The sequence below is a fragment of the Pteropus vampyrus genome, unplaced genomic scaffold (assembly GCF_000151845.1).
Source record: "Pteropus vampyrus isolate Shadow unplaced genomic scaffold, Pvam_2.0 Scaffold108, whole genome shotgun sequence".
NCBI classification, from domain to species: Eukaryota; Metazoa; Chordata; class Mammalia; order Chiroptera; family Pteropodidae; genus Pteropus; species Pteropus vampyrus.
Window position 1 is genome coordinate 4,518,493 of NW_011888889.1, and position 22,202 is coordinate 4,540,694.

Below are 22,202 nucleotides of genomic sequence, written 5' to 3' on the forward strand. Positions count from 1 at the left end.
TGTTACTGAGTTATTCTCTCTTCTGTCTGTTCTCTTTCCCTTTCTCTTTCTTTTAAGAACAACAACCAAAATTATTTCCATCATTAATATGTTTATGTTATCCATTAAAAATATAGGACATATGTTTGTGTATTTTTCTATAAAAAAGGAAAATACAATGGAAAAATGCCTCATTCATTAATATAATTTACATCAGATAATGACATTAAACATGTGGACAGAAGACAATTTTAATTTAGAAAGTTTGGGTTTCTAAATTAAATTTTTTGCAAGACAAAAAATTTAACTTAATTTAGGGCCTTAGTTTTAACTCTCTGTCCTTCAGGGCCATAGATAATCTTGTAATTTTTCACTTTTTTCTTTGTAGTTACAGACCTAAAAAAGAATCGTTTTTTGCTAAAGAAAGGTTAGCTTGACCTATGTAATTCAAGAAAGGAGAAAAGAGGTGAGAGGGAGAAAATATGAGAAATACTGGAGGTATTTGTCAGATTCTTTTAAAGTAGAGAAGAGCAGAAAAAGAATTGTGTATTCAGATTCTTTTCATTGATTTTAAGATATGCAAATACAGATTCTGAGCTGTTAAAATTTACTTATTTTGCTGAATTGTAACTTTGACCCTTACAGTACTCTGAAGTTTAATTTCATGGTTCCCGTCTTTAATTATGTTACAAAAGTATTAATTTAGAAAACTAAATGATTGGGAAATAATGAAGGAGACAATAAGACAATAGTTATTTAATTGTCATCTTTTGTGTGTTCTATATTCACTGCTTCATTCCTACTTATGCTCCAGTTGTCTTTGAAGTAGAAGTTATATTAGCTGTATTTTTTACTGATAAAATATTTAAGTTAAATTTATTTTCTCTCTTTTTTTTCCTAATTTATTAAAATGTAAGTTAGTGAAATATTCTTCAATAAATTTTAGGCGTAGTTAGTAATTGTCTGCCATTTCATTTCTTGCTAGGAACTATTTATAAAGTGAATTATTAAAACAAGCTGCTATAAAGGAGCATCTTCTTCCTGTCTTTTATCCTCTGGTACTTGTGAAAGATAAATAGTGATCTTTTAATACCTGTTTTTTTTTTCTTTTTTTGTTCTCCGTTCTTTTTCTAAGTTTTATTTGGATCTGTTACTTAAAATTATCACATTTTAAAAAGTTTTATTCTGAAGTAAGAAAAGAGAAATTTAACATAATTTATGCAAATGCCTGAACTTTTTGCTTTTTAAAAAATCAGTGCCTATATAGCACCATATCATTCTTGCCCTCTTCATCTATTATTTGCGATCACCATCTCATGTTTCGCCTCACTCAATTTCCTACACTTTTGCTATATTGTCATCTTATTTTGTTCATCAAAAACTGAGTAAGAAACATAGACTCAAAATACTCCTGACCATGCCAGATGACAGATTTATCAAGGAGCGGGACCTTGGGCGATGACCCAAAATAGAAAAAGGCTCTTTTAGAGATATTAATTCTGATATTTTCCCAGTGCTTTACATTTTATTTAGAATAATGTTTAATTAGCTAGAGAGTCAATCAAACATATAACCTTGTATATTATTTCAAAATTCATGAAATTAATGGACAGTTACATGGTGTATATGGGGAAGTATATAAACTATTATTTTAATTAAGAATTTTATGTCATACCATAATGTTATCACATTTAACTTGTTTTTGCTTTAATCATGCTGTTTTGTTGACTATTTTTGTTGTTATGATAGATATGAAAATTAGTTTAATTGCCTAAAAGCAATATAAAAAGACTAATTTAGCTAGCTTTTGCTGCAAAAAAAAAAAGCACTTTTATCCAAAACTAAAAACCCTAAGCATTAATGATTCCACTCGATTTTGTGCATTAGCCAGACAGTTTGTACTAACTGATCTGGGACTGGATAATCTAGAACGTCAGGCTTGTCTTCATTGATTATAATGGCTAAGATAGCATTCCATGTTATCTTGTAACCTGTAGGTGGCTGGTCCCAGCTTGATCACATGGTGACAAACTAGTTTCCAGCAGGAAGAAAGGGAAAGCCGCAATGTGCAAATGCTGCTTAAGCCTCTGCTTGTGGCAAATTTGTTAATGTCCCATTAGTACAAATCACTAGGCTGAGCCCATATTTGAGGGATGGAGAAATTGATTCTACCTCCTGATGAGAAAAGAGTAAAGTCATTTTGCAGAAGGACATACATACAGTGATGAGAAGAATCTGTGGCCACTTTGCAGGTACCACAAAGGCTAGTATTATTTCTTATCTTAATAATCCTTTAGCACTTTTTTATTTTACAGTTTATTAGTAGCACTTTCTATGAAACTCTGAATTGTGTATTTAGGTCTTTGTTTAAAAAGAAGTGGACATTTTTTAATTAAACTTAATAAGATGCATATTATTTTTTCACTTAAAATCAGATAAAATTTCTAGATTTTTGCTATTTTAAGATTATAGCAGAACTTTATTTTAAAACAATTAAAAACAATGGCTTTTGGAGATGTGGAAAAACTGCTTTTGATCCGTTAAAAAGTTTTGGTATTGGGACACAATCTTTTCTACAATTTTTATATAAGCAATATAACATTAGAAATATTGAATGCCATGATTATATCAACAAATGTAATTTATGTGGCATTACTGTGACTTATAAGGCATCTATCATGCTAAACATTACTCATCTCTTTGAATTTATGTGATTATGTTGTTCTTATGATAGCAATATTGGTAGATTAGTTGTTGACATTGATTGCCATATAAAGATTTATAGCTTGGATTTATATTAAAATAAGCACCACAGACAATAAGATATGTGTTTAATCTATTTTATCTAGAATCTTTATACAATAAAATACCCTAAGCTAGGATAGATTGCTGTAATGCCTTGTAAGTGCTGTTTGTCTCAATACTTAATTTAACGAATTATAGATTTTGATGTGATCACTGTGGAATATCTTCCCTAAGTTGTTATTGATAATTTCAATAAGGCTACAAATCTATTAAACTTGATTTTTTTATTTTTTATATCAGACAATGTCTTACTACTATAATATAACCAAATTATATCCATAATTAATGTGAAAATAGGTGTGCTACTTCTAGAATTATAATTGAATGGCTACAATTATCATTTTACAGTTAAAACAATCTTAAAGTTTAAAATTGTAGCCAGAGAGAACATTTATTAAATAGTTTGGCCACTTTTTCAGGAAGTGAAATAAATCTCGAGAAAGATGATTTATTACCATAGCAATGGGATGAAGTGCCATATGTAATATATATAGTTTAGTTTTTTTCTGGTATAAAAATACTCTCATTATTACCATTTGAAAATGAAATTATGACATTATTCATAGATGACCTTATGATTTTTTTATTCATTTATTCACAAATGTTAATCAGTGTTAAAACCATTGACTATATGAATCGTCATTTTAATCATGGTATTTCAGAGAAACACAAAGAATAAATTGGGAAAGGAATAAATGATCACTGGAGTGGAAATAAGGCCTTTGCTGTCTTTGAAATGTTTTTATTTAAGAAAAAATTATAACCATTTGGCCAACTGAGGAAATGATCTATTTTTAATCTATGTAGATATAATGCAACTCCATTCTTATTCTAGTGATAAAAAATAAAAGCCTCTAACATTGTTGTAATTACTATGAAAAATGAGTAAGTCATAATTAAATGAACATGAAGCAAATCTTTTTATTTTTAGAATAAAAATATATTGATTACTATTTTGCTACTTAATGTAATCGGTTACCATTATTTCCACTGACAATCAAGAAGATTGATGTTTCAGGATGTCACGTTGATGTATTTTGCTTCATTGGGAGATTTTTTAGAGTCATTCAATTGAAACAAAATATGTATATTTGGAGCACATAATTTTAATTTGGCACTTCTGTGAATCCACTGACTCATTGTTCATTGAGGCAATCTTTGGTTTTCTACTTGGTGTTTGGAGCTTATTATTAGAGGACTTCAAGCCTATGAATACCCAGCAACTGTGTGTGTGTGTGTGTGTGTGTGTGTGTGTGTGTGTCTGTGTGTGTGCTTGTGCACATGTTTATGTGCATGCACATGCACACTCACACATGTGCAATGTTAGTTTTTAAATAAATTCATGTTCTTTGTAAGATTTTTAATCTTGATATTTTATTTTTTGAAGTGTAAGTGAAAATTATATTTAATTTTTAAAGTAACTCTGTTCTCCATATTTATACTATTCCCCTCATATATGTTTTAGCGAGGGTTAATTAGTTTCCTTTATATAATGTTTCTTAATATGGCTTTACTTTTTAGCTAATTTGAGTATACGTTGGCGTATAATATTCCTTGTAGAAACTAGTTCTACAACATTTCGTGGTTTTAAATAAGACTGTTTTACTCTATATTTAAGATTTTTATTTCTGAAATCATCTCAGACAAAAGTGGCCATCGAATACCTCATGGAGCTATAGCCTTTGATGTGAGTCTTTTAAGATAGATGATAGATAGATGATAGATAGATAGATAGATAGATAGATAGATAGATAGATGATAGATTAGATAGATGATAGATAGATAGATAGATAGGTAGATAGATAGATAGATAATAGATGATAGATAGATAGATAGATAGATAGATAGATAGATGATAGATAGATAGATAAATAGATAGATAGATAGACAGACAGACAGACAGACAGACAGGGCCTACCACTAAGAAGGAGAACTTGAGCCAGTGGTCAGAGTGAGAAGCTCAAACATGACTGAAACTGGAAAGAAAGTTTGGGGTCATGTTGGTTGTACTTATGAACTTGAATCAAGAATTTAGATTTTACTCACTGAAAAATAAGGAGCCATTAGATACTTTTCAAGAGTTTAAATGACTTAGAATTTTATTTGAGAAGAGGGTTCTGGTAAAAACAATATTTGAAGTACATGATAAATATACCTTAAAATATTTTGATCACTTTAAAAGATTTTACCAAAGCTTTTAAGTTATTCATGTTAATATTTTTTTTTTACTTTTCTAACATTTAATCAAATACGTTTGGGGGCAGATATATTACATTGAATAAATAGAGGTTTTTAATAAAGTAAACTGATGTCAAGAAAATTATCATCATTTTAGAAGAATTAAAGTTGAAACACCAAGAAATAATATCTCTCATTCTAGATTTCATGTTAAACCTATTTTAGAAAGTCTAAATTTTATTCTTTTGTTAAAAGGCTTCTGTGAGATTTGGTATAGTGTGCTCTACAAAGGATCAAAATAAAAATAAGACAAAGGTGTAAATAGATAACATTTTCTAGTTAACTACAGAAGGAGTTAGGCTTTTTAGAAGTTGTGAGATTTGAATCCCTATTCAGGTAGACATTGTATTACAAACTTCCACAAGCCTGTCTTTTTTCCACCAGAAAGCATGGATCAGCTCCATGCAGAAGAGGAGAAACTCTAAAGAAAGATATGTACAGACTCTTCTTTTAGTTTAAATAACGTGTACATTAGGAAATTTTATGCATAGATCTGAACAAGGTAGTTTTAAGTGGTAAAAATAGATGAACTAGATACAATGAATGAACATATAGTAGGTGTTTAATAATTGGATAATGATGGTGATGATGATAATGGTGATGATGAGTGAGTTCCTTGTATATCTAAGTCAATTCACACATTGGTAGCTGAGGAGCAGAATGTTGGCTACATTAGAAATTGCTAGCTGTATCTTTCCTGATCTAGTGTTGACCACATCTTCACTCTAACTTCACTTCTGAACATTACCTTTCAGATCCACATTGTTTTGGCTACCATTAAGATTTATGTAGTGAAAGTGTCCCTGTTACTGCAGATCCTCTTCTCTGAGGCTCAACACTCCACCTCTTCATCCCCTCTGTGGTTAGAATTCACGGTAGCCACAAAAGATCTGTGATTTTTTTCTCACTTACTCTTTTCTTTTTTGTGGCAATTTGCCTCAAGAACAGTACTGGGGAACTAAATATTTTAATGACCATTGCATATTGGTATGAACGGAATATTGGCAAAGCTTAATATGATTTTCTTTCTTCTGTCTGAGTGTGTTATTAAAGCAGTTGTGGTCTTTACACAGAAAATGAAGGCCTAAATTACATAGTTCTTATTCTTGGTTGTGGGGAAAGCCCAGCAAAGATAGTGCTGACTTTTTTTTTTCCTTAAAAAAATACATATGATAAATAATTCTGATGTAGTCAATTTTTCCTGGAATCTTATATAATAGAAAGATAATTGAGAAAACATGCACACTAAGAGTTATATAATTCCACAAATAGGAAGATATTGCAAAGTTAAACTATACGTTAGAGTCATGTTGAGTATAGAAAACTATTATCATGAAAACAGGATGAGAACTGTTTTTTTTTGTTTCTTTATTGTTTGTATATCCCATAATTTAAGATATATTTTAATCTAATTTATTAGTGAAACAACTAATATCCCTAATAGTGAAAACTATCTTGAAAAAAAAAAAGACCAAACATGACCCAAATCAGCCTCTGAAAGGATTGATATAATAAGTCTCTCACTTTATCTGCCTAACATAAAAAAATAGAAAATCTTTTCTGGTGGAAGATGTCGTTTGTAGGTACCTTTCATAAACCTTGCATACAATGACCAACATAAACATAAATATTAGTGGACATGCAGAGAAGCAAAAATGTGAACAAAAATCAAGAGAAAATCAGACATCAGGATAAACAGATGATCTTATCATTGGAGTAAGCAGAAAATGTCAACACTCTATATCTAAAAACATGGATAATTTGAAAACGAAAAGAAGAAAAAGAAAAAGATATACTGTGTGCATAATAACTGAAAGCAGATCAGTATAGCTATATTAAAATCAGACAAATTCTACTTTAGCATAAGAATAATATCACCAGAAAAGAAAAGAGAGACATTTCTTAAAGAAAAAATCAATTCAAAGAAAGATAAAACAACCATTAATTTACATATGCCTAATATTTCAAAATGTATAAAGCAAAAGTCGAAAGAAATGAAAAGAGAACTTAAATAAGCAAAAAAAAAAAATAGGGTTAAACAAGAAAAACTCTATTAATGTTTTTATTTGATAATTTTGGAATATAAACTGTAATTTATTCAGAGCCTGACACATTTTTTGTAAATAAAATTGTAGTAGGACACAGCCATACTCACTGATTTATGTACTGTCTATGGCTGGTTTTGTGCTACTACAATAGAACTGAGTAGTTGTGACAGAGACCATATGGCCCACAAATTTTAAAATATCTACAATTTGGCCTTCTGCAAAAAAAGTTTGCCAATACTTGTGTTAGATCAATGTATTTCAGGAATGTTAAAAATCCTAAATTTAAAAATTTTGCCATGATTATATAAGAATATTACTGTTGTTTTTAATACATACTTCAACTTTTAGTGTAAAAAATATGATATACTCAAGGTACACTTGAATGATTCCAGGAAACATAATTTTTATTTATATATGGAAACATTATTGAGAAGATTAGAGGGAAGGTATCCAGTGCACATGTGAATGACTTAGCATTTTTTTAAGTAGTAAAACTTTATCAGCTGAATAAGAAAAATTAAATACTCTCATTCTCTTAAAAGAGAGTTCTCTTTTAAGAGAATGAGAGTATTCTCTTAAAATACTCGAATTCTCTTAAAAGAGAGTTTATAGTGGTATTCTGAAATAATTAAGACAGAGGAAAAGGGATGAACAGTTTCTGAAAAGTAAAAGAGGTTAAAAATTAATTGAGCAGACTGGGAAAGAAGGCTTTTTGAGGACGGTTAGTATGATTACTGGGTACTATTAAGGTTCTACTTGAGTTTGGGTAATTACGAACCCATAATGATATCAGTCTCCTTGTTTGTGTAATTATTTACAGTAATTTTCAGTCATTGTAACTGAAAAGGGCATAGAGAAATATGAGCTAGAGTTAATTCAATGTTGGCATTTCTTAGTCTATTTCAACAAAGGGAGGAGTAGCACTTTGAAAGAAAATGATTACAATGATGAACTAGGGAAATAGGATATGAAAAAAAGGAAGCATAGTAAGAAATCATGACTGGATTTGGAGAAAATGCCATTCGAAGGTTTGGAGGTCTTGATAAAATGAAAGTAAATATTGCAGTAGGCCCACTGGAGCAAGTGAAATGGTGATGAACAGAGTGTGGAAAGCTTCATTTATTATTTTGAAGGTCTATTATTATGTGACCATAGAAGTTGATGGCTGAGAAAGAGTTGAAGAAAAGCAATTGCAAGTGGAGAGGTAAAATGAATGAGACACTAGGTGTTCAAAACACCAAGAATGCTCACAGGAATACAAAAGAAGAAAGTGAGTTGTTTTATAAAATATTCCTGAATATGAGTGTGTGTGTGTGTGTGTGTGTGTGTGGAGTTATAGTAGGAATGACCAAGTGATGGCTATAATGGCATAAATGAGGACAGGAAGGGAATGGAATAAATTGATGACAGGATTCTCAAAAGTATATGGATTTTTAGGAGGAAAAAAATGATAGTGTGACTGTGAAGCAGAGATATATAATGTACCTTCTTCTAACTCTAAACTATATGGTATTTGAGAGTTAATATATTTTAGAGAAAGATGAAAGGGAATTCGTATCTTTAGGGGCTAATCAGAATTTAATTAAAACAAAAAGGGACAATAATGTACAGTACATAAGAAAGTTTACTTAGCTTTTCCACACCAGAGCTGTGCTTGGCCTGCAGGTCTATGGTGGGCCACGGACACAAGTCTCTGTTCCGCAGGATGGGGTTTGTTAAAGTTGTCAAGAATAAGTCCTACTTCAAGAGACACCAAGTGAAATTTAGAAGATGACAAAAGGGTAAAATGCTTGGTAATCCAGGATAAAAATAAGTACAACACACCCAGATACAGGATGATAGTTTGTGTAACCAACAGCGATATCATTTGTCATGTTGCTTATGCCCATATAGAAGGAGATGTGATAGTTTGTACAGTTTATGCTCATGAACTCCCAAAGTATGGTGTGAAAGTTGGCTTGACAAATTATGCTGCAGCATATTGTACTGGCCTGCTGCTGGCCCACAGGCTGCTCAATAGGTTTGGCATGGACAAGATCTGTGAAGGCCAAGTGGAGTTGACCAGAGATGAATACAATGTGGAAAGCGTTGATGGTCAACTTGGTGCCTTTCTCAGCTATTTGAATGCAGGGCTTGCAAGAACTACTACTGGAAATAAAGTTTTTGAGGCCCTGAAAGGAGCTGTGGACAGAGACTTGTCTATTCCTCACAGTACCAAACGGTTCCCTGGTTATGATTTAGAAAGCAAGGAATTCAGTGCAGAAGTACGTTGGAAGCACATCATGGGTCAGAACGTTGCAGATTACATGCATTACCTAATGGAATAAGATGAAGATGCTTACGAGAAACAATTCTCTCAATACATAAAGAACAACGTAACTCCAGACCTGATGGAGAGAAGTATAAGAAAGCTCATGCTGTTATATGAGAGAATCCAATCTATGAGAAGAAGCCTAAGAAAGAAGTTAAAAAGAAGAGGTGGAACCATCCCATAATGTCTTGGGTAGCTCAGAAGAAGGCCAGCTTCCCCAGAACCCGGGAATGAGCTTTTGAGAGCTAATAAACCAAACTAAAATTTTCTATTAAAATTTTTTCATATAAAGACAGTAATAAACTTATTGAACAAGCAAAAGAAAAGTTTACTTAGATCCTTCACATAGTTGATGTGAAATCAACATTTATTAAATATCTTGTCTTCATATTATGAAAGGAATAATAAAAGATTGTTTACTCCCTTTAACCAGAGCCAATAAGGCTTGAAGACCAGTTTGGTATAGATTAAGCTGAATATAGCTAGTAATATCAATGTTTATAGGAGGAGATTGGTGACTTTTAGAAATACAGAACAAATTCAATATGTTGAATTTGAGATGCACAAAGAATTTTATGATTCAGGGACAATCTTATGTCTCAAGACTCTTAGATATACATGCATTTATTTCTTTAAAATATGTTTAGTTGGGTTTTTTGTAATAAAATGTCATATCCCAGTTCCTTCTATGTGTTCTGCATTGATCCGAAGAGTCTTTGTTGCTCTTTCAGATTATATGTTGTTAATTCAAAAAGAATACTTTTTTGATGCATATCTTTTTAAGCAAGTTGACCGTGGTCATCTTGTTTCCATTTATCTAGTGTTTAGATTTTGTGGATCTCTAGGTAGTACATAAATATGTATTCCACTTTTTAAAATTCAGCTACATTTTTGGGGTAGTGAAGCAATACTTTTTTTCATTCGATTCTCAGAAGTTTGTGATATAAAAAAGTTAGGAATCTACCTTAGTGGATAAAATATTGCATAAAATGAAAAATAACAGAAAACTTAAGATAGTGGGAGAGAATAAAACAAATAGTAGATCGCACATTACTTTAAATAATATGCATAAAGCACTTTGACATATTGCCTTGCACACAAGAATTTATGCAAGAAATTTTTAATAGTGTGTGAACTTATCTAATTATAATAACTAATGAGATATGTACATTTATGGCAGTAATAAAACTAGAAAATTTAGTGTCATGGTTTCTCTATTCTACATTACCATCTTGAGTACATCCATTTTATTAAATGATAAAACTGGGACTCCATCTCAAGAATGTGTCTGCAAATTTTTTTTGGTCTAATTACAGTATTGAAATCATATAAGGTCTCTAAATTTATAGAGACCTTATAAAATATACAGTAGTAGAGGAAAACTTTATATAATCTGGACTAACATCAACCTCATTTAAAGAGGGATATAATTATAAAAATATAAGAACCACTTTTATTCTCTATGTTAATTGATGATATTCTCTTTTCTTATATATTTTCTTTCTGTCATATTCCCGTTCCTGCCTCCATGTATATGATAATCATATTTGATACAAGCTCGGTAAAGAAGGTAAAGAATATGGATTTAGAACACTAGAGAAGGTGAAATTAATAGCAAGAGGACTAAAAACATAAGTTTCTTGTTGGAAAGATGTTTAAAGTCAATTTCACTCAAATTTTCTTTCCAACCACAGAGGAATCAACAGTAATAATCATAAGTAATTTTGTTTTTAATATTTAGGAAAACAATATGTAAACTCTTAAGTGCCATTAAAACACCATCAGAGATTAGAGATTCAAGGGCTCAGGAACAAAAGTACTAAGGGAATTCAAAGCAATATTTGTCTTAGAGTCATATTTTATATAGATATAATGTTAATGATGAAATTGTATTTAGTCCAATCCATTAGAAAATTTAGCGATAGCAATATTCTTTGCTTTCAAAGAGAATTTAATAGTTATATAAAGAATTTAATTTTACCTTGATATTACAGAAACATCTAATCACCTTGAGTCTTTCTTACTCTGCTATGTGTATTACATTAACTAGATTTATATCCCTACTTTTTTTGAAAGTGTGAATGTTAGTATGATGATTTCCATATCTTATTATATCAGAACACACAGACCACTCATTTATATAGATTCAAAGTAGAACAATCCTAGTTATCATCCATAGCATTATGTTATTATAATTGACAATGATGAAAGATTATTTATGTGGTTCTCTGCTTACAAGAGTACATTAACTTTTTCCTAATTCAAATTTAATCTCATTTAAACAAAATCTCAATTGTCAAAATGAAAGTTATTCATACTGCAAATTTCCTTTTCAAATGCTAAGATTAGCTTTCTCCTGTTATCTATGTAAGATAATATATATGGCTTTACCTACTAAAAGTTATGCAGTGAAGGTAGCTTTATCTAATTATTGTGGTATGATGATATCTGCTTTAGTTAGGGATTCTTTAGGCATCTTTGCTTTTTTTTGTTCTTAATAAAGTAGATATTCAAAATTTATTTTTATTGTAAAGAAATCAAAGAGATTTAGAGTCATCTGCCCCAGTCTGCTTGTTTTCTTTGGTATACAACGGGTTAAAAAGAAGTTTAATCTAGAAAAAATTCCTCTACAGAATTCAAAATCGTATGTATATTGTAACCTATAGTTTTCAAAAACCTGGTTGTCTACGGTTGGGGTTAAGAAATAAAAAACAAGATACTGATGAATTTTAATTTTTAAAATATTTTGCAAAGTTTATAAAGGTATGTTTTAGCTAGAATCTTTATCTAAATTCTTGACAAAAACCAAAGGTGAATGCACATGACTAGTTTTTGTACATTCCTACAAAAAATAGCATATTATACCTTGCAGCTTTTCAATTATTTGTTTGCATCTGTATTCAACATGCCCTGTAAATTTTATTGCACTGGCCATAGATAGTTACTGTTACTTTTGTAACAAGCATAGAACATCCACAAGGTTGAAATCAGAAAATAAAGTTGAAGTTTATTGAAATTTAAGGAATGACTGCGTAGTGATATACAGAAACAAGAAAATAAATTGACCTTGTTCCTTATAAAATGTACAAGTTATTAATAAATAAGCCAAGCTGTCCTTCAGTTCCTTTTCAAATAGAGAAAATTTAGATTATTAGTATCTATATGCTTAAATATTATAAATCCCTAGTAACATGGGTGTGCTATGTTAATGTTTACTTAAAAATATTGTTTCAGCAAGCATCAATGTCAGTGTTATGACTGAGGTTTTATGTAGACATTTAAAAATTTCTACAATAAAAATTTAATAAAAACAAAGAATTTTTAAATGTCCTTCCATCACCAGATACTTGACCCCCTTTACACCTCCCCTCTTCCCACTTCCCTCTGGTAACCACTAGTCCACCGTCCATGTCCATGAGTCTCTGTTTGTTTGTCATGTTTTTTTTGTTGCTTTCAAATTTATATCTCACATGTGAATAAAATCATATGGTTCTCAACATTTTCTTTCGAACTTATTTTCCTTAGAATGTTAATCTCAAGATTCATCCATGTTGTTTCAAATGACAGTATTTCATCTTTTCTTATGGCTGAGAAATACTCCATTGTATATATGTACTACATCTTTATCCAGTCATCTGTTGAAGGGCACTTAGCTTGTTTCCATGTCTTGGCCACGATGAACAACACTGCTATGAATATCGGGATGTGTGTATCTTTAAGGATGAATGTTTTCAAGTTTTTAGGGTAAATACCCAGAAGAGGGATTGCTGGGTCATATGGTAATTTTATCCTTAGTTTTTTGAGGAAACGCTATACTGTTTTCCATAGTGGCTGTACCAATTTACATTTCCACCAGCAGTGTATGAGGAATTTTTTAGTACCAATAATTATTCAAAAAATTATAAGCTAAAAATATATGTACATTTTGAATTAAATGGAGAACTAATATAGGCTGCTGATACTCTCCCTGAAAATTCAACCCAAGAGACATTCCAGAAAGAAGACAGGTTTATGAAATCTGTAACTGACTAGAAAAGCTATAATAACACAGTTATCAAATGAGCATGACAGCATTTCAATAACACTTCATCCAAGGACATTTAAATTTGAATTTTATATAATTTTCATGCATCATAAAAGATCACTCTTCACTTGATTTTTAAAAATATTTAAAAATTTTTAAAAATTTTTAAAAATATGTAAAAAGTATTTCTTATTTGTGGGCTGAAGAAAAACAAACAGCTGGCAGAATTTGTCAAGAAAGCTGTAATCGATTGATTCCTAAGCCAAAAGGAAAAAGACCAGATCTATAGTGTCTTCCAAAAGTCATCAGGAGTGACTGAAAAAGAAAAGAATTAGAAAAAGTTGAGATATAGAGTAAAAATAAATAAATAAGAAGATTTAGCTAGCTAACTATGTATTTACCTAACTATATGTTTAATATATATTCACAATTCACGTGGTGATTATTTTCAGGGATAGAGATTTAGAGTACTTTTTTAGTTTTTGTCATTGTGGTGGTCATTCTGTTTTTCAAAAATTCCTATAATGAACATAGTGTATTTTTATTATTAGGAAATAAGACCATTTAAATCTGGAGGAAAAAAATCTGAACTCTAAATTATTTAATATCTTTTTAAATCTTTTTCCTTATGTATATCAAGTAGTCATAAGTTTTAATAACATAGCTTGAGAGGAGTATGGAACCTTAAGTTTCAGACCAATGCATCTCAAAATAGCCATAGTCAGAAAGTGTTTGGACAGTATAGCACTCATCTGTCATACATTTTAAAAGAATAAAATATACCTACATGTTTTTTTTTTCTTCGAAAGGTATACCTAGTCAGTGTCTGAATTTTCATTTTCAAAAATTAATTGAGTAGCTGCAGTTTGATGATCAGAAGCTGAAAGAACAGTTTATTACTGTTTAGTGGGCTAGACAAGCACCTCTTCAGATTAAAAAACAACAAACTCAGAATATTGTAAATTTCTGTACAGGAGATTCAGTTTCATTAGTAACCCTGATGTGATCTCTTCAACATCACCGTCCTTCCCCACCAAACATCTCTGCAGGATGATGCATGATCCATTACAAATGCTCGCACTTCTTTTTCTAAAAGCAAATGACTACTAATCATGGTAACCACTCGTCACAAAAAAAGGAAAAGGTTATCTTTGACCAAAAAGCTACTAATAACAAGTGAATAACATAAACATTAAGAAATAAGGTCTCCTTTTTAACTTGTTCATCAGATTGGCAGAGTCTACTTTGCAACACTCCCTTTTTGCCATGACTGCCACCCAGTAATTGGTAGTCTACCAACTATTTCTGACTAGAGTCTAGAAAGAAATTCCAGGCCAGGGCTCTGATAATAAGATCACACACATATGATCTCCAGCTCCAGTGACTAATTTTGCTCATTTCTTTGTTCGAAGCAGTTTAAAAGGGTTTGTTTGTTTGTTTGTTTTTTAATTGGAAGCTGATCACCTGTTTACTCTTGGTTGGTCAAATCAAGGATGATGTAGAATTTCTTCCTCCAATGAAAGCAAACAAAATCACACAAATAAACCAGCCATCTAAGGTAGACAGATCTTAGGAGTCGTTGGCTTTTGCATGTTGGTGTCATGAAAAGCCATGAGATATAAGTAGAGTAATGGGTTCTGTTTATGCTTCACCTTCACTCCATGCATTTGCCTAGCATGCTGGCCAGACAGATCCTAGAAATTGGTTGAATTAGTTTCCAGTTATGAAGTTCAGTCTTTACGGCTGTACTGCTGCTGCTGCTGCTTGCACTACTGCCTCAACTGTTCATAAAAGAGCTTATAAAAACTCCATGCTTGACATTGCCTGACTAATGATCACTGTGAGTTTGACTGACCAAGTTCTAATGGAGTTCTGGCTTCCTTAACAGCTGTCTAAAGAGACCTGGTATCACAAGCCAGGAGTGTAGGGGTGTTAAAATCTTGTGGCACAGCCTTTGATCGGTAGGAGATAGGGAACCAGATAAGTACTGCTCCTAAAAGATGATTGTCCTCAGATATCACTGTTCATAAGGCTTCTGTGACAATAGATGACTATCAGTGATCATCTAGGTAACTATTCTCATTATATTTTCTTCCTTCTCCCATATCCCTCAGTGCTTTTTCTTCCCTGTCTCTTACTCTCCAGGGACTGATCACACTCCTTAACAAAATGTTAGCACATAATCTTTCACCTCAGGCTCTGATTTCTAGATAATTCAACCTAAGATAAATAATTAAGATTAAATTATATAGCAAGAACAAAAATGGAGTAATATTTTCCTATTGTTTCATTTTAAAGTGACATGTCTTCATGAAATATCTACACTGAGAACTAGAGACATATCTTTAAAACATCAATTTATAAGGGGAGAGACATGGTATTCTAGTTTATGATAGCAATTGCCATAATTTTGTAGGCTGAAGACTACCTTGTGGATTATTAAAGATATTTTTCAGAGGTTTATGAATATTCTGAGTACCTCACAAACACAAAGTTTTATTTAGAGATAGATCACAGCAGAACACCAGCTTCTTAATTATGATGTCTTAATGGGGTTTTGCTAACTGATAATAACTTAATAACCTTACTGTATTTAAAAGATTTAGCTTTATACCAGGAAGATTATACCCAAAGATACCTAGCTCATTGGCAGAACACATGCTGCTTGGAAAATAGCAATCTACAGAATATAGAAACCTCTGAGAGTTTGTTATCACTATTTCACAATATTTCATCCTCATTTAAGGCCTTTTTAACTTAACATAAATTGCCCAATAACTAGAAGTAGTTGATCAGGAGAATCTTAACATACCCACAGTATTGATTATATGCATACTTTTACCATTGAGATCATTATGCTTACTCTAGTCTTAGTTTGACTATGTTTGGAGGTTTGAGTAGAGAATCAGACCACTTAGATGTTGTAATATTATAGTGACTATTAAATTTCTTAAAAATAAATGGAGCTAATAAATATTATACAATTTATGCAGTTAATCCTTCCATCACATTATCCCCCCATTCGTGTTCCAGATGTTATTCTTGTCATGCTTTTTTCCTCCCACCAACGTACTAGCACTTTAACAACTTTTATTTTATATATTTTTGTAATTATTTGTTGATTGATTATAATAAAGAAACTACTCTTTAGTCAAGTTAAAACTTATGTAAACAAATAATATAGACTGATACATGCATTAAGAACATATGGTCTGGAGTTAGCAGAAATGAGGAAGTGAGTATTTCTGAGTGGAGTTGTAAAATATCTTTTGTATTGGCACTTAAAATTTACCAGGTAAACAAAAGAGAAAGTATTCCTTGCAAAGAAAATAGGCTTACACAAATTGAAAATTATGAAAGAACATGGCCCAATCTGTAATCTCTTTGTGATGAGTACTGTTGAACTTCAAGAGGGTAAATAAAAAATGGAGAATAATTCAAGTCAGTGATGATGAGTTAGACAAATGTCACATTGCAAAAGTTGGTTGTGTCATTCTGGAGAATTTGGACTTTATGCAGTATGTGAGAGGAAACTAGAAATGGGTTAATAGAATAAAATTATCAAATTTGAATTTTTAGAATAATACCCTTGAAGACAGTATAAAATACTGATTAGAAGGAAAAGAAAATATAATAGAGAAATAGTTATGAATGTTTTAGAATAGTCCAAATGAGGGGTGAACACCTAAATTTAGTCAGCGGATAAAAAAGAGATAAGGAGTGGGGCAAAGATTTCCGTGATAGAAAAGATGTAAAATTATTAGGACTTGGTGAAAAATTTGGTATTGAACTCATGGGAGAGAAATAAATCAAGAATCACTTACGTGTTTCTGAGAACACATGCTACAGGATCTAAATTAACAATCACTTCAATCATTTCAAAAAAGCACAGTTATTGAATACCTGCTATGTTTCAGTCACTGTGATAAGCTCTGGGAATGCTAAAAATGAACACTATATGTTCTGTAAGAATCTATGACAAGATGATTAAATGGAATTGTTTTAATCTCAGTCTCAGTTGAGACCCCAACAAAATACACACCCCATTCCAAAGTAATAAATGAGACTACCACACAGGACTTGCAAGAGGCATAGGGAAATAATTTATACTACTCATCATACCCACCAAACTGAGGATACGTAAATACAGGATTCTATAAAAGCAGAGAAATTTTAGAGAGCTGGTCCCCAAGGGAGAAGAGTGTTCACCTCTAGCACAGGTTGTGGCTCCCATTGGAGGATGTGATATATGACCCACAGAACTTAGGAGACATAGTGCATCAGTGTTTGACTCAGGCCTAAGAGATTTAAAAGGTGATAAGGATGACCTTAACTCACAGAATTTGGTAGACAAAGAATACTAAGTGATTTCCCTGAGCTAGATGTTGGAACTCTGTGAGTGAGAGGTAGCCTAAGGCTTCTTAACATTAGCAAAAGAGATAAAGTAACCCATACAAAAGTGGATCCCAGGATTCCCAGCTATAAGGAAACCATTTCAATTACTAGCTGAAGGAGAAGTATTCTGCTTCATAAAGGATCCTGCAGAGGAGAGATCCCCACACTTGGGAGGTGTCTCTACTGAATCAAGGAAACGAGTGTTCCACAATAACCAGAGAGTTGCCTCTGAGCACTTGCCATGGGCCTAAAGTGGGAACTCCAGCCCAGAGCAGTATTATGAAGTGACATCGTTCGCATTTTCTTTGTTTCTTCCCTGTCCTCCCCCTTGTTCTGATACTTAGGAAAAGAAAAAGGAAGAGTAGAAGTACTGAGTCGTTAGAGAGGAAGGAACTATATCTCTCCTTAACTGTGGAGGCAGTTGGTATCAGCAGGCCCCAGCTGAGGGAGAAGAGAGAAGGTTTCAGGCTTTTGAATCATACAGCTGATTAAATACATTAATTATTACAAAAAGAACTTTTAATTCTCTGAGAGTATCCTGAAAATTAACTGGGCTTTCAATAGATTTTATTCAAAGAGACAGGGAAATTTTGTGGTATTGAGTGAGTTAGAATAGGCATTGGATCTAATTTCACTCTATGGGTTTGTATTTGGTTTCCATAATGATTAGAAATCTTGCATTTGAAAAATGTCCAAATATTTGATCTTGATTAGTTAGCTGTGAAATTTAACCATGCATCAAGAGACTTAGATATTAGATCTGAACTGTGTTACTGTGGGCACAAGTTCACACCACCTAGTTTTCTGCGTTCTTATGTGTACAATAAGAAGTCAAACTGGATGATCTCTGTGATGTGTCACTTTCAGTTCTAAAATTCTGAAAATGGATAATGTTGCTCTGATAGATTTCATTTGTTTAAAAGACGGTAAAGAATGGACAAACTTGAAATAAGGGTATGAGCTGCCAAAAGTAAAGGGAGCCAGTGAATTTGGACCTCATTTTCTACTTTACACAATGCTCAGAGTGTTGTTGTTGTTGTTTTTGTTAAAATTACCTCACCGCAGTTTATATAATAATATCTGTCTCATGTGAATGCTTGAGAAGCATGAATACAAACTGCAAATAGTGAATTTTTGTGAGGAAACAAAGGTACAGAGAAAGGACATATTTGATGTTGTTGAAATAAATGTTTAGGAAGTCCCCAAATGAACACCATTTAAAATAAAACTAGATTTTGAATACATTTCAAAGAGATTGTCATATATAATAGCATTGTTAGAAACTAAGAGGATCCGATGTTCAATCTTGGTAACACTAGGAAAAACTACAAAAGTTTTAATATTTTATAACTTAAACCTGTGCTCTAGAAACAAGTTCTGTTTGGTTTCATCAAATGTTTCTAAAGCCCATCAGAATTTGCAGCAAATGGCTTGTGCATAAATTAGTAAGATGAAATATTTATATAAACCAACTGTTTCTCTTGTGCAGATCTAATCATAAACTTTAAGAATGCTGAAAAATAATCAGGTGTTTAATTCGCTTGCAATTTCTAGTGAATTCCTCACTCTATTATTATTATATTTTTATAAATTTATCTATTTAAATTAGTTTCAAGTATACAGTACATTGGTTAGACATCTATATTGTTCATAAAACGATCCCCCCAACTATTCCCTCCCACCCCTGGCCCTCCACTTAGCCATCACATTAATGTTAATTGCATTCTGTCTGCCATGCTCCCCATCCCCGTGCCCAACTATCAACTACTAATTTGTACTTCTTTAATCCTTCACCCCATTTAATACTTTATTTTTTTCTGCCAAATATTTGAAATAAGATTTACTTTACTATAATTTAAAGAAACAACATTTTAAGGAATCGTGTGCTTAAAATTTTATACCAACATATGCAAATAAAATCTCCAGAAAAAAAATCTCAAGAATAAAACCTCAAATAAATATTATAAGACTAGAATATACTTAAAAAAAGATTTAATAAAAGAAAGATAGCCTGAAGAATCTTCCTCTGATGCCTGTTTCTAACAAATGGCATCAGGAGAGAAGAAGGCCATGTGTCTCAATGTTTGCTTGTTAGAAATTTGCGGGTATATTTGCTAAAAATCATCCATCTTTCTTGTAAACTAACCAAAATAATTTAACTACTTTTAAATTTCTAAGATATAGTATAGAGTAGTGAAGTTGCTACATTTTTTTGAGCTGAGATAACACATTAAGTAAAGTGTTTTGTTATACATCCCTTGAGAAGTTATTACAATGCTCATTAATTTTTATACTTAGTATTCAGGCTGCATTTGATATTGCCTGTGTTTCTTTTCTTTGTTAAGGACAAATTCTGCAATAGTTTACCAACACACATGATCGTAAGTTATTATGTATGTTATTCCATATCTTTGTATTTTCTTGGTTGAAGATTCAAGCTAGAATATCTATATATTCAAAATCTTTAAACATAAGGATTGGAAATAGTGTGGCAATATAGTTAGACATTATGATTTATAATATTAAAAATTCACATTTAAATGTCATTACGTGGACTGGGAAAAGCTCACCAGGAGATTTGACGAGCACTAATTTCTTGACATACCCTGGGAGAATGCAAGAAATTGAATTGGATGTCTATCGTAGGGTTCTTCGAGTTGAAGAGATGTGTGGCAAATGAGCACACATTTCAGGAAGAATAAGAGAGAGGACTTCTTCAATTCAAAACCAGAGACATTTTACTGAAATATAAAGGAAGAAAAAGTTAAGTCATTCTCAAAGTGCAATATCATTATTGTAATTAAAATGTAAGCACTAGGCCTAGGGCTAAGCAACTAAGAAGACTAACACATAAGAAGAAACATTTTTATTATTTTTATTTTAATTAGTATTTGTTCCTTTATAAGTAGTTTACTCCTATTTAAAATAACAGCCTTAATGAATGTAGTCATTGAGGAAAAGCTTTTCATTGTGAGACTTAGATGATGAAAACATTCCTCAAATAAAATTGGAAGATTCTGCAGCAATCTTACTTTACTTAAATGTAAACTTCATTTATTTTTAATTTCACATTTACACTGATACATTTAAATTGATGGAGAGAAGGAAAAATGGCTTGTTGTCATCCTCTCCTTTAAGAGCTAATCCAAATAATTTCTGAAACAAAAATTTTCACATATCACCTTAGGTTACAAGTCAAGATATAACTATTTAAAAGTAAGATTTGATTTCTACCATAGTTTCTTCTATCCAACATAGGTCAAAGCTGAGGTTATAGCCAGTTGTTCACCAATATTATAAATAAAGCATTAATATTTCAAGATACATTTAGTATTCTCTAGTACCTCAGAAACATCTAGTAGTTTATAATTAGGTTGAATATAATTTATTCTCTCGACCAGGACATGTTAAAGTTTGAAAAGTTTTTCAGCTACTACTGTGGTATGCAAGAGCCTACTCCTAGGGACTTGAAGAGATGATTATGCATTTTTTTCACAAATAGAATAAGCAATCCAAAAATTCCTACGGAACCACAACAAAACTCTGAATAGCTAAAACAATCTTGAGTAGGAAAAACAAAGCTAGAGACATAACATTTCCTGATTTTAAACTGTATTACGAAGTACAGTAATCAAAAGAATATGGTACTGGAATAAAAACGATGCATAGGTCAATGGAACAAAACAGAGAGCCTTGAAATAAACCCAGATATATACAGTCAACTAATATTTGACAAGAGAGCCAATAATACACAATGAGAAAAGGATAGTCTCTGCCACAAATGGTATCGAGAAAACTGAATATCTATGTGCAAAAGAATGAAATCAGATTTGTATTTTACAGTGTAACAAAAATCAATCTCAAATGGATTCAAGATTTGAACATAAGACCTGAAACTGTAAAACTGCTAGGAAAAAAACATAGGGGATAAGTTCCTTGACATTGTCCTAGGCAAGATTTTCTTGGATTTGACATAAAGGCAAATGCAACAAAAACAAAACTAAACACATGAGACTACATCAAACTAAAAAGCTTCTATACATTAAAGGAAATCAACAACGAAATGAAAAGTCAACCTATGCAATAGGAGAAAATATTTAAAATCACATATTTAATTAAGAGTTAATATCCAAAATATAAACAGAATTCATGTAACTCAATAACAAAACAAAGCAAAAAATTCCAATTAGGATAGCACAGTGCCTGAAAATACACGCACACGATGGCTATGATTCATTCTTAAAAAAGAAGGTAATTCCTACCATTTGTGACCATGTGGATGAACCCAAGTGGCATTATGCTAAGTGAAAAAAGCCAGACAGATAAAGACAAATACTGCATGGTATCACTTATATGTGGAATGTAGCATGGTATCACTTATATGTGGAATGTAGCAACAGAA

The 22,202-nt window shown here is 31.7% G+C and overlaps 1 protein-coding gene and 1 pseudogene across 1 annotated transcript in view; both read left to right on the forward strand.

Annotated features, from left to right (window-relative positions):
• The window catches only part of SGCZ (sarcoglycan zeta), a 274,769-nt gene that overhangs the window by 161,456 nt on the left and 91,111 nt on the right, over positions 1 to 22,202 (forward strand). The gene's annotated exons all lie outside the window — the stretch shown is intronic.
• On the forward strand, positions 8,702 to 9,630 carry LOC105295554 (annotated as a pseudogene).